Source organism: Mus musculus, chromosome 9, assembly GCF_000001635.26.
Source record: "Mus musculus strain C57BL/6J chromosome 9, GRCm38.p6 C57BL/6J".
In the NCBI taxonomy this organism is placed as follows: domain Eukaryota; kingdom Metazoa; phylum Chordata; class Mammalia; order Rodentia; family Muridae; genus Mus; species Mus musculus.
In genome coordinates this window covers 39,287,541-39,300,574 of record NC_000075.6, presented here as the reverse complement: position 1 = coordinate 39,300,574, position 13,034 = coordinate 39,287,541, and the positions used below count along the sequence as shown (strand labels likewise).

Below are 13,034 nucleotides of genomic sequence, written 5' to 3'. Positions count from 1 at the left end.
AAATAAATACATTAAGAATGCAAAACAGAGACTAACACAGGTTAAAAACAGGATTTTCAGAACATTTGAAAATAGTTACTGTACATTAAATTAACTAGTATTTGATAACTTTCAAATATTTCACTATAACCTACATTCTATTATTTAAATGGATTTCTGAAATTTTCCAAATCTCACCTAAGTTACTATTCACACAAAGTAAGAACAGTAGTGCAATAATTTATGAATGGATGCTTGTTTTCAATGAGTCTTTCCTAATGAAAATTATCCTCAAAGATATTTTGAATTTCTATAGAACATTAAAGTGTTGTGTTGAATATTATAAAATTCTAATTATATTTTGTATGCTCTCTATTAATTTGAGAATTTATTATTTTTAACACTTACACAAGAAAAATAAGGAATGAATTATTTAAAGCATATTAAATTGGTTAGAAAAGAAGACACATTAGTCTTACAAACTACTTTGGTAGTTTAAAATTTTAGATTCTTCTGGTTTTGACATATTTAGTCCTGAAATAATTCCTCCTATTGTCACAATGGTGGCCCCATCTCTTTCATTTAGGCCTTTCTTTGGTTTTCATGGCTTCTTAAATGAGGAAGAATGCAAGGCAGTTTTTGTTCTTGGGGAAACTGTTAAGAATATTCCTGTGAATGCATTCATTATTTAAATAATGTTAAACTTAAAATAAATATCATATAACTCATCAGAAAACTCATTGTTTCTCTAAAACCTGGTTACTTCAATGTGGGCTTTGTCTGTTTTATCATCCAAAGGCTCATAAGAAATGTATAGAATCTCACACCCACCAACACATGCTGGATCATTTTCACACAGCTCTCCTGTGATCCATATAAATCATTTTTAGGTATTGAAAGTTTAGAAATTACAGGAAATCATTTGTAGAATATCTTGGCCATTGGGGAATTAGCACTGATAATTGTTTACTTTTCTCATTAGAACATTTCTAGAATAATGAGTGTCCATAAGGAATACTTATTTCACAGCAAACAATACCAGAAGAAGTTAACCTCAGGACAGAGCTTCATAACTGCTCAGTTGACTGTGGGTGTGAAATTGAAGCTGCAGATGCACAGACTAGGTGAGTCCTGGGAGAAGGTGACTTGAATGCAGACCAGGCTCAAAGGTAACGTTTATATTGAGGACTAGGTTTTTCCTGTTAGACACTAACTGAAGAACGTTTGGTGCCTGTTACTCCCCATCCCAGTATTAATGCCATTGGCAAGCAGCAAATAAAATTTGATGTTGAATATTTCAGGAGAAATAAGGTAGTGTGCATTTCTCATGTAATCATACATTTTATTTGGTACTATAAGAACTGGAACAATCATTGTAAGAAGTCAAGGAAAGAGCCGGAACATTTCCATTCCTTCATCTAATTATTCCTTTATTCTTAAAGTACCATAAAACCTAATAATAATGCGTCAGACATGTATTACTGAGGGGACTGGCAAATAAGTCCAAAAGGTCATCTGGCTAGTAGTATAGTTCTTGCTTCCCAAGGAAGCAAGTGGTTCAGAACTTTCAACTTCTTAAGCACATTGCAGAAAGTATAAATCCTTTACAAGATTTTGGAGGAATTCCACAATTTCAGCAATAGGTTTAAATGTGATATAGAAGGGATTATATATTTACCAGATAACAAAGAAAAACTGCATGGTGATTCTCTTTCAAATAGAATAAAGAACATTCTAAAATGTAGATAACAAATAACTATATATACTCTAGGTACTGTAAGCATCCAATTATGTACATCACAGAAGGAGGGGGCTGTATGCATGAAGAATTTAACAGGATCAAATGAGCAGACTGTTAAATTGTTGATGCATATCTGAGGGTTTCTTCCCTGACTTGAAACATTATATTTTATTAGAATTAATTCTGGATATTTGTTGGAAATTTGATATTTTATGGCATTTCTATTTCATTTTTTAAAAGATACCATTGAAATATTTTTAAATGTAAGGACACACAACATGATATAAATTAGTGTCAGTGTTTGGTGCCTGCCCATGGGATTGAAACTAAACTGTGCCAGTCACAGGACAGCCTGTCCTTTAGTCTATGCTCCATTTTTGTGCCTGCATTTCCTTTAGACAGGAACAATACTAGGTCAAAAATTTTGAAGATGATTGAATGGCCCCATGCCTCATATGGTGATCGTGTCTTTCTACTAGAGGTCATAACTTCAGATTCCATCTCATAATACTTGGGAATTTCAGCTAAGCCCATTTCTATTGAGACCTGGGAACTTCTAACATCTCAGGTCTCTAGGATTTTCTAGTGATTCTCACCGACCCATTCCCAACTGTTGCATATTTTCATTTTCTCTTAACTCTCTGGGCTTCTCTTCTGTCTCCCCTGTACCTGAGCCTGCCCCACTTTTCCTGTCTCCCATACAAGTCCCTCCTTCTGTTTCCTATGATTATTTTTGTTCCCCTTATAACTGGGATTGAAGTATGTACAGTTGGGCCTTCTTTCTTGTTAAGCTTCAGATGATTCATGAGTTGTATCATTGGTCGGTAATTTTGGCTAATATCCACTCACCTGGTTATCTTGCTCAGGATGATATTTTCTATTTGCATCCATTTAAATGTAAAATTTTGATTTCCTTGTTTTTAATAGTTGGATAGTATTACACTGTGAAATGAACAACAGTTTTTGTATCCACTCTTCGTTTGAGGGACATCTGTGTTTCCAGCTTTTGGATATTACAAAGAAGGCTGCTATGAACATAGTAGGGCATGTGTTCTTGTGATAAGGTGGAGTGTCTTTTGGGCATACACCCAGGGGAAGTACAGTTTGTTCTTCACATAGATCTATTTCCAATTTTCTGAGGAATCTCCAGATTGATTTCCAGAGTGGTTATACCAGTTTGAAATCCCATCAGGAATGAAGGAGTGTTCTTCTTTCTCCTCACCCTTGCAAGCATGTGCTATCATTTGAGTTTTTTATCTTAATCATTCTGATTGGTGTAAGGTGCAGTATCATGGTCATTTTGGTTTGCCTTTCCCTGATGACTAAGGATGCTGAACATTTCTTTAAGTGCTCAGCTATTTAATATTCCTCTGTTGATAACTCTGTTTAGCTCTGTATCCCAGTTTTTGATTAGGTTGTTTGATTTTTTGGAGTCTAATTCCTTGAGTATGTTGTATGTTTTAGCTCAGTATGGAATGAAGGGTTAGTGAAGATCTTTCAGAATCTGTAGTTTGTCATTTTCTTCTATCGATGGTGTCCTTTGCCTTATACAAGCTTTGCAATTTTGTGAGGTCCCATTTATCATTTGTTGGTCTTAGAACCTGAGACATTGGTGTTCTGTTCAGGAAATTTTCCCCTGTGCCAATGTGTTTGAGGCTATTTCCTACTTTCTCTTACATTAGACTTAATGTATCTAGGTTTATTCTGAGGTCCTTGATCCACTTGTACTTGACCTTTGTACAATGTGATAGATATGGATCAATTTGCATTATTCTACAGGTAGACCACCAGTTAGGCCAGCACCATTTGTTGAAGGTTATTTCTTTTTTCCACTATATGGTTTTGGCTTCTTTGACAAACGAATGTCCATAGGTGTGTGGGTTTATTCCTGGGTCTTCAATTCTATTCCCTTGATTGATATGTCTGACTCTGTACCAATACTATGTGGTTTTTCTTACTATTGTTCTATATGTAGTACAGCTTGAGGTTGAAGGATAGTGATTTCCCCCAAATGTTCTTTTATTCTTGAGAATTGTTTTTGCTATCCTAGGTTTCTGGTTTTTGTTGTTGTTGTTGTTGTTCTTCTTCTTCTTCTTCCTCCTCCTCCTCCTCCTCCTCCTCCTCCTCCTCCTCCTCCTCCTTCTTTTGTTTTTCCATATGAAGTTCAGAATTGCTCTTTACATGTCTTTGAAGAATTGTATTGGCATTTTAATGGGAATTTCATTGAATCTATAGATTGCTTTTGGTAGGGAAGCAATTTTTACTATGTTAATCTTACCATTTTTTTAGTATGGGAGATTTTACCATCTTCTGTGGTCTTGGATTTCTTTCTTCAGAGATTTGAAGTTGTTTACATGCAGATCTTTTATTTGTGTGGTTAGGGTTAGACTAAGGTATTTTATATTACTTGTGGCTATTATAAAGGGTTTTGTTTATCTAGTTTGTTTCATGGCCTATTTATCATTTGTATAAAGGAAACCTAATGATTTATCTGAGTGAATTTGATATTTAGCCACATTGCCAAAGAAGTTTATCAGCTGTAGGAGTTCTCTGGTAAAATTTTTTGCATTCCTTATGTATGTTATTCATATCATCTGCAAATAGTGATACCTTGATTTCTTCCTTTATAATATCTATCTCTTTTATCTTGTTTGTTGTTTAATAGCCCTAGCTAGAACTTTGAGTACTATATTGTATAGATAGGGAGAGACTGGGGCAGCCTTTTCTTGTCCCTGATTTTCAGGGGATTGCTTCTATATTCTCTCCATTTAATTTGATGTTGGCTGTTGGTTTGCTATAAATAGCTTTTATTATGTTTAAGTGTGTGCCATGAATTTCTAGTCTCTCCAAGTTTTTTAACATGAAGGGGTGTTGTATTTTGTCAAAGGATTTTTCAGAATCTAATGAGATGATTATGTGATTTTTTTTCTTTGAGTTTGTTTATATGGTGGATTGTGTTGATGGATTTTCATATATTGAGCCATTTCTGCATCCCTGGAATAAAGCCTACTGAACCTTGGTTAATGATGGTGTTGATATATTGTTGGATTCAGTTTGCAAGAATTTTATTAAGTATTTCTGCATCAATTTTCACAAGCAAAATTTTCTGACATTCTTTATATTGTTGGGTCTTTGTGTGATTTAAGTATCAGAGTAACTGTGGCTTCATAGAATGAATTATGTAGTTTTCCTATTTTGTAAGTTGCTAATTTGTAAAATAGTTTGAGGAGTCTTGGTATTAGCTCTTCTTTGAACTTCAGGCAGTATTTTGCACTAAAACAATCTGGCCTTGGGCTTTTTGTGGTTGGAAGGTTTTTAATAAATGCTTCTATTTTCTTAGTGATTACAGGACTATTTATATGGTTTACCTGATATTGATTTAACTTTGATAAGTGATATCTTTCTAGAAAATCATCTATTTCATCTAGATTTCCCAGTTTTTGTTGAGTGCAGGCTTTTGTAATAAGATTTGATAATTTTTTGAATTTCCTTAGTTTCTCTTGTCATGTCTCCCTTTTTATTCTTGACTTTGTTAAATTGGATACTGTCTCCATATTCTTTAGTTATTTTGCTAGGGGTTTATCTATCTTTTTGATTTTCTCAAAGCATGAGCTCTTAGTTTACTTGATATTTTATATATGTCTCTTTGTTTCTAATTGGTTGTATTCAGCCCTGATTTTGATTATTTCTTGCCTTCAACACCTCTTGGGTGTGCTTGCTGGTTTTTTTTTTTTTTTTTTTTTTCCTTCTGGAGCTTTTAGATGTGCTACTAAGTTACTAGTGTAGAACCTCTGAAATTTCTATATAATGGCACTTAGTGTTATGAATTTTCCTCTTAGCCCTGCTTTCATTGTGTCCCAAAAGTTTGGGTACGCTTTGCCTGAATTTTTATTGAATTCTAGAAAGTCTTTAATTTCTTTCTTTCTTTCTTTCTTTCTTTCTTTCTTTCTTTCTTTCTTTCTTTCTTTCTTTTCTTTCTTTCTTTTCATATTTTTATTAGGTATTTTCCTAATTTACATTTCCAATGCTATCCCAAAAGTCCCCCATACCCCCCCCACTCCCTTACCCACCCACTCCCACTTTTTGGCCCTGGCGTTCCCCTGTACTGGGTCATATAAAGTTTGCGTGACCAATGGGCCTCTCTTTCCAGTGATGGCCGACTAGGCCATCTTTTGATACATATGCAGCTAGAGTCAAGAGCTCCGGGATACTGGTTAGTTCATAACATTGTTCCACCTATAAGGTTGCAGATCCCTTTAGCTCCTTGGGTACTTTCTCTAGCTCCTCCATTGGGGGCCCTGTGATCTATCCAATAGCTGACTGTGAGCATCCACTTCTGTGTTTGCTAGGTCCCGGCATAGTCTCACAAGAGACAGCTATATCAGGGTCCTTTATAAATATGTGGGATTTCTGGTGTTTTGTTTTGTTTTGTTTTGTTTTTGTTACAGAAGTCCAGCCTTAGTCTGTGATGAACTGATAGAATGCATAGGATTATTTTAATCTTTGTTAGGCTTCTTTTGTGTCTGATTTTATTATCCATTTTGGAGAAGGTTCCATGAACTTCCTAGAAAAAGGTATATGTGTACCCTTGCATTTGGGACATAGATGTTCAGAGTTAAGTGTTCATTTTGCTGGATTTTTCCTTTGATGAGTATGAAGTGACCTTCCTTGTCTCTTGTTATCCCTTGGTTGAAAATCTAATTTATTGGATATTATAATGGCTGCTCAAGTTTGTTTCTTGGAAGCAATTGCTTGGATTATTATTATTTTTTTTTTGTCTTTTACTCTGAGGTGTGTCTGCCTTTGTAATTGAGTTATATTTCTTGTATGCAGCAAAATGCTGGAACCTGTTTAGGTATCCAGTCTCTTAGCTTGGGGAATTGAATACATTGATGTTGAGAGATAGTGAAGACCAATGATTTCTATTTCCCTCTTATTTCTTTGTTGGACAGGGTGTTAAGCATGCATGGTTCTCTTCTGTTGTTAGATGGTTAATGGAAATCACAAGAAAAGTAGTTGCCCTTCTTTTGTTGCAGTTTTCCTCCCAATATGCTCTGTAGGATTAGATTAGTAGAAATATGTTGTTTAAATTTGGTTTTGTCAGGCTACACCTTGGTTTTTCCATCGATGATGATTGAGTGTTTTGCTGGGTAAAGTAGACTGGGTTGGCATATCTGTTTTCTTAGGGTCTGCAGGATATCTGTCTCAGGTCTTTTGGCTTTTAGAATCTATGTTGAGAAGTTTGGTATAATTCTGGTGGGTCTGCATTTTTCTTTTAGAGCCTTTAATATTCCTGCTTTGTTCTGCACATTTAGTGTTTGATTATTATGTGAAGAAAGGATTTTCTTTTCTGGCCTAATTTATTTGGTGTTCTGTAAGCTTCTAGTACATTTATGGCTGTTTCTTTAGGTTAGGGAAGTTTTCTTCTATGATTTTGTTGCAGATATTTTCTGGCCTTTGAACTGGGAATCTTTGCCTTCTTCTATTTCTATTATTTTTAAATTTAGTCTTTTCCTGTGTTCTGAATTTCCTGGATGTTTTTAGTGGCCTTTTACACCTTTTATTTTCTGTGACTGATATTTCAATAACTTCAATGGTATCTTTTATGCCAGAGATTCTCTTCTAACTCTTGTATTCTGTTGGTAATTCTTGCATCTGTAGTTCCTGATCTTCTTCCTATGTTTTCCATCCCAAGGGTTTATGATTTCTTTATTGTTTCTATATTAATTTTTAGGTCTTGGATCAATTTGTTCATTTCTTTCACATGCTTGATTTTGTTTTTCTGTATTTGTTTAAATGATTTGTTTATTACCTCTTCAAGGGTTTCTGTTTTCCTGTATTGTCTCATGGGGATTATTTATATCTGTCTTAAAGGCTTCTAATATCTTCATGAGATGAGTTGAATCTTGGCTTTCAGGTTTGTTAGAGTATCTAGGGCTTGCATGGTGAAAAATGTTAGTTCCAGTGCTGCCAGATTAAATGACTTCTGTTGTTTATGTTCTTGTGCTTGTCTCTTGACATCTGGTTATCTCTGGTGTTTAATGGCCTGGGTGTCTCCTACTGGAGCCTGCCTGATTGGAGGCAGTAGAGCTCTGGTACCTTGTTTAGGGCAGGCAACCTGGGAGGCAAGCAGTGCTGTTTATGATAGGAGGTGGGGCTCTTGTGTCCCTCATTAGAGCAGGCCTCCTGTTTCCATGGTTAGGGCAAAGCTCTTGTGTCCCTGGTTAGGGTGAAACTCCTTAAAGGCAGTCAGGCTTTGGAGTCTAGAGGCATGATCTGCCCCAATTCCAGATGGAGGTACAGAGCAGAATAACTATGGGGCTCAAGCAGAGCAGGATAGATCCCAAGTCTGCTGGAATCTGTGGAGTGTGTGTGTGGGGGGGGTGGCGGGTCCCAGCTGGGGTGCTTATTGGATCAACGATCTCACCTGTGTCCCTGTTTAAGACCAACCTCCTGGGAGACAGTCTGCTTTTCGTGGGAGAGTGGCAGGAACATCAATCTGACCGGGGTGAATGTACAGACCTGAAAGAAGAATGGGCTCCTGTGTAGGGGATAGATTCCACATCCACTGGGCTCCATGAATATCCAGTTGGTGTGGGAATTGAGGCAGGCATTTCACCTATGTTCCTAGTTATGGCAGTCCTTCTTGGAGACAGACAAGCTGTGGGGTGTAGGAGAGAGGGCAGGTAGCTGATCTACACCAGAGGGAGGTGCAGATCTAAAGGATGATGGTACTAAGCCAGAGGAAATAGATCCCCCTTTTCTCTGTGGGATTTCCAGCTGACTTGGGTATTGGGGTAGGGGTCTCACCTGTGCCCCTAATTATGGAAGATCCCTTGGAGACAGGAAGGTTTGGGATGTGGGAAAGGGGCAGTCAAGGCCATCTGCTCTGAATAGAGGTGCATATTGGAAGGAAGGAACTTCTTACGTTTTTATGATAACATTCTAATTCATTTAGGAATTTACTTTGTCTACCCAATCAATAATTGATTCATAGTTTAATAGGATAGAAGATAATAGATATACTTTCCTCTGGTTAAAGTGTTTTTGCATTGCAATCCTTCTTAGTTCACAACATATACACAAAAATAAGAACTGAGTTGAGTCTGTTTCTCTAATTTTAACATGCAGAAATAACCAACTTTCCATTTGAGAGATTATCAATAGGAACGTACAATAGAAAAGCCATACTGCAGCTCCACTATGTTCATAACAGCCTTATTTATATTAGCCAGAACCTGGAAAGAACCCAGATGTCCCTCAACAGAGGAATGGATACAGAAAATCTGATACATTTACACAACAGAGTATATGCAGCTATTAAAAAAATGAACTTATGAAATTCTTAGACAAATGTATGGATTTGGAGGATATCATCCTAAGTGAGGTAACCCAATCACAAAGGAACACACATGATGTGCACTCACTGATAAGTGGATATTAGCCCAGAAACTTTGAATACCCAAGATACAATTTGCAAAACACTTGAAACTCAAGAAGAAGGAAGGCCAAAGTGTGGATACATCCATCCTACATAGAAGGGGGAACAAAGTACCCATAGACGAAGTTACAGAGACAAAGTTCAGAGCAGAGACTGAGGGAAGGACTATCCAGAGAGTGCCCCACCTGGGCATCCCACCAACACCACTAAACCCAGACACTATTGTAGATGCCAACAAGAGCTTGCTGACAGGAGCCTGATAAAGCTGTCTCCTGAGAGGCTCTCTGAGAGTGCTGACAAATACAGAAGTGGATGCTCACAGCCATCCATTGGACAGAGCACAGTGTCCCCAATGAAGGAGCTAGAAAAAGTACCCAAGAGCTGAAGGGGTTTGCAGCCCCATAGGAGGAAAAACAATATGAACTAGCCAGTACCCCCAGAGGTCTATTGGACTAAACCACCAATCAGAGAAAACACATGGTGGGACACATGCCTCTAGCTGCATATGTAGCAGAGGATGGCCTAGTTGGACATCAGTGGGAGGAGAGGCCCTTGGTTCTGTGAAGATTCTATGCCTCAGTATAGGGGAATGCCAGGGCCAGGAAGCAGGAATGGGTGGGTTGGTAAGCAGGGGGATGTGGGAGGGCATAGGGAATTTTCAGAGAGGAAACTAGGAAAGGGTATAATATTTGAAATGTAAATAAATAAAATATCTAAGAAAAAAATGAAAAATCAAAAATGCAGATTTTCTTGAATTATAAGATGCCAGCAATACTTACTTCTTTACCTGTTAAATTTTTTAAAAATATATTGTATTAGCTATCAGTGTTAAAGGTAAGTAATAGGTGTGAACATGGGCACTTTGTCTTTATGGATTCACTATGTAACCACTACCGACTGATACTGTTCCTCTCACGAATTGGTTCCCAAACTAAAATTCTCTGCTAGTAGCACCATGTGTTCAGTACTTAATCCTAGTAGCACAAAGTGTCCAGTACTTAATACTAGTTACACCATGTTTCAAGTATTTAATGCAATGGCCGTTCCATAGGTCAATTAATTTACACATTTGGGTATTTAAAGAATTTATCTTAAGGATTAGAGAAATGGGAATGTTTAAAAGTAGAGCTCTGGAGATTCCCTTTGAAAATTGATTTGGGATAATAATTCACTATCTTGAGGAATGCTTACCTGCCCAATATAGTGGGGAATTTTTCTCCACTAATACACATTCTACATCTCAAATATGAGGCATATGAACTAATGAGAAAAATTTAAATTTGAATCAAGTGATATTTTATATGAAATACATTGTTAATTTTAAGTATATCTTTTAAAAAATTATAATAAAAGATTAATTATATTTATGTAAGATAATTTACTTAAAGTAATTATTTAGAGGACAAAGGTATACTAAAGCAGAAATAATTTACATGGGAACTTTGTGTACATAGAAAAGTAAAATAAAGTCTTACTCTCTAATTGGTTTAAAAATCTTGTTCTCTTCCAGATCTGAATGGAGGACATGGCAGCAGGAAACCAGTGCACAGTGGCTGAGTTCTTCTTGGCTGGGCTCTCAGAGAAGCCAGAACTCCAGCTGCCACTCTTCCTCCTCTTCACAGGAATCTATCACTGTAGCAGGGAACCTGGGCATGATCACACTGATTGGGCTCAGTTCCCACTTGCACACACCCATGTACTATTTCCTCAGCAGTCTGTCCTTCATTGACTTCTGTCAGTCCACAGTTATCACCCCTAAAATGTTGGTGAGCTTTCTGACAGAGAAGAACATCATCTTTTACTCTGGATGCATGGCTCAGCTCTACTTCTTCATCATTTTTGGCGTTGCAGAGTGCTACACATTAGCTGCAATGGCATATGACCGCTATGTTGCCATCTGTAATCCCTTGCTTTACAGTGTATCCATGTCTTATCAGATTTACAGTTCTCTGATTTCAGGAGTGTATATTTTTGCTGTGGTTTGCTCTTCAGTAATCACTGGCTTTATGCTTAGGATTCAGTTCTGCAAGTTAGATGTGATCAACCACTATTTCTGTGATCTTCTTCCACTCTTGAAACTTGCACGCTCTAATACCTATATCAATGAAATGTTGACATTATTTGTTAGTATGTTTAATATCTGTGTCCCAGTGATGACCATTATTACTTCCTACATTTTCATTATAGCCACCATTCTCAACATTCACTCCAGGGAGGGCAAGTTCAAGGCTTTTAGTACCTGCAGTTCACACATCTCTGCTGTTGCCATTTTCTATGGTTCTGGTGCATTCATGTACTTACAACCATCATCAGTGAGTTCAATGGACCAAGGGAAAGTGTCCTCTGTGTTTTATACTACTGTTGTTCCCATGCTGAACCCCTTGATCTACAGCCTGAGGAATAAAGATGTCAGTGTTGCATTGAAGAAAATACTTGAAAGGAAAAAAGTCATGTAAGCAGAATTATGTGAAGATAATTTATCACAGCAAAGTAATTAAAAATACACAAAAATTTTTATTTAACCCCACCTGTCATTATTATTGCGTAGTCTAACATCATTTGATAATTTTTACTGTTACAAATTGCAACTTAATTTTCAAGCATCTACTATGTTATATGATTATAGAATAGAATGGATGACATGAACTGTTATGCCTATAAAGTTATTGCATCATGTTATGTATATTTCTCATCATGTTTAATAATTATTACTCTAAAATATAAACCACCTCCTTAATTATAACAAAATCATACCATCTAAATTAATTTTTATGTCATTTTTGAGAATTTCATATTTGAGTGCTATAATTATATCAGTTCCCTCATCTCCCTCCAACCACACTCATGTTCTCCCTGCTCTATTTCAAATTAACACTCTCTCTTATTTTAATCAATATATACCCATAGTAAGTCTCATTCTGCTCTCAGTAATCACTAGTTTCTCACAGCTCTTAATCTCAGAATGGAGTGCTTGAAATTTCCAAGTTCTACATTGGAGAGCATGTGTTGTCTATCTTTCTAGCTCTGAGTCACCTCCATCAGTCTATTCTAGTACCATTTATTTACATGAAAATTTCAAAATTCTATTTTTTTTATACCTAAATAAAATTCCACTGTGTTTTCGTCATCATTGCATCATTCATAGGTCATGTAGGTCATTTTCATTTCTTTGCTCTTGTGAATGGCAGTATATGGAACATGGAGGAACAGTTAACTGTGGTATAGAATGTCAAGTCCTTTGGTCACAGGACAAGGATTGGAATTCCAGGGTCATATGTTATATTATTTATTTATGAACTTACTTACTTATTTGCTTATTTACTCTCTTAGTTACTTGTTTAACTCACCACAGCATATTCAAAAGTAGCTGCAATTGTTTGCAATACTGTCAATAATGAATGAAATTTAGTCTCCTTTCCTCAACATTCTCTCAACATATTTTGTATTCTGATTTTATTCTGAATAAAATAGGGCAACTTGAAATCTAAAATTTGCATTTTTGTTTTATGCTTATTTTGTTTGATTGTTTATTAATTTGTTGTTTTTGCTACAATGGAATTGTTGGGTATTTGATTTAATAAACTTCCAAATTGCACGGGAATTTGTATGTCTGTTTACAAGATGCTGCATGTCTCTGTCCCCAATTGATTTAGATTGGTAAACAAAGTTTCAAGCAGTCAATGGCTGGACAGGGAGACAGTGGCTGGACATATAGAATGCCCATATAAGAAACCCAGGAGCATAGTAAGAAGAGAGTCCACCATGAGAGGAGTGTAGGATAGATCATGCAGTGAAGGAGCAGGAGGGAGAAATGTAAATGTAAGGGGGAAAGCAGCTCTGGAGGAGCTGCCCAGAACGGGCTAGGGCAGCAAT

The 13,034-nt window shown here is 36.5% G+C and overlaps 1 pseudogene across 1 annotated transcript; it reads left to right on the top strand.

Moving 5' to 3' along the window:
• Positions 1-1,093: 1,093 nt before the first annotated feature.
• On the top strand, positions 1,094-12,651 carry Olfr947-ps1 (olfactory receptor 947, pseudogene 1; annotated as a pseudogene). Its single transcript, NR_033620.1, has 2 exons — positions 1,094-1,290; positions 10,672-12,651. The product of NR_033620.1 is annotated as an olfactory receptor 947, pseudogene 1 (transcript).
• The last annotated feature ends 383 nt before the right edge of the window (positions 12,652-13,034 follow it).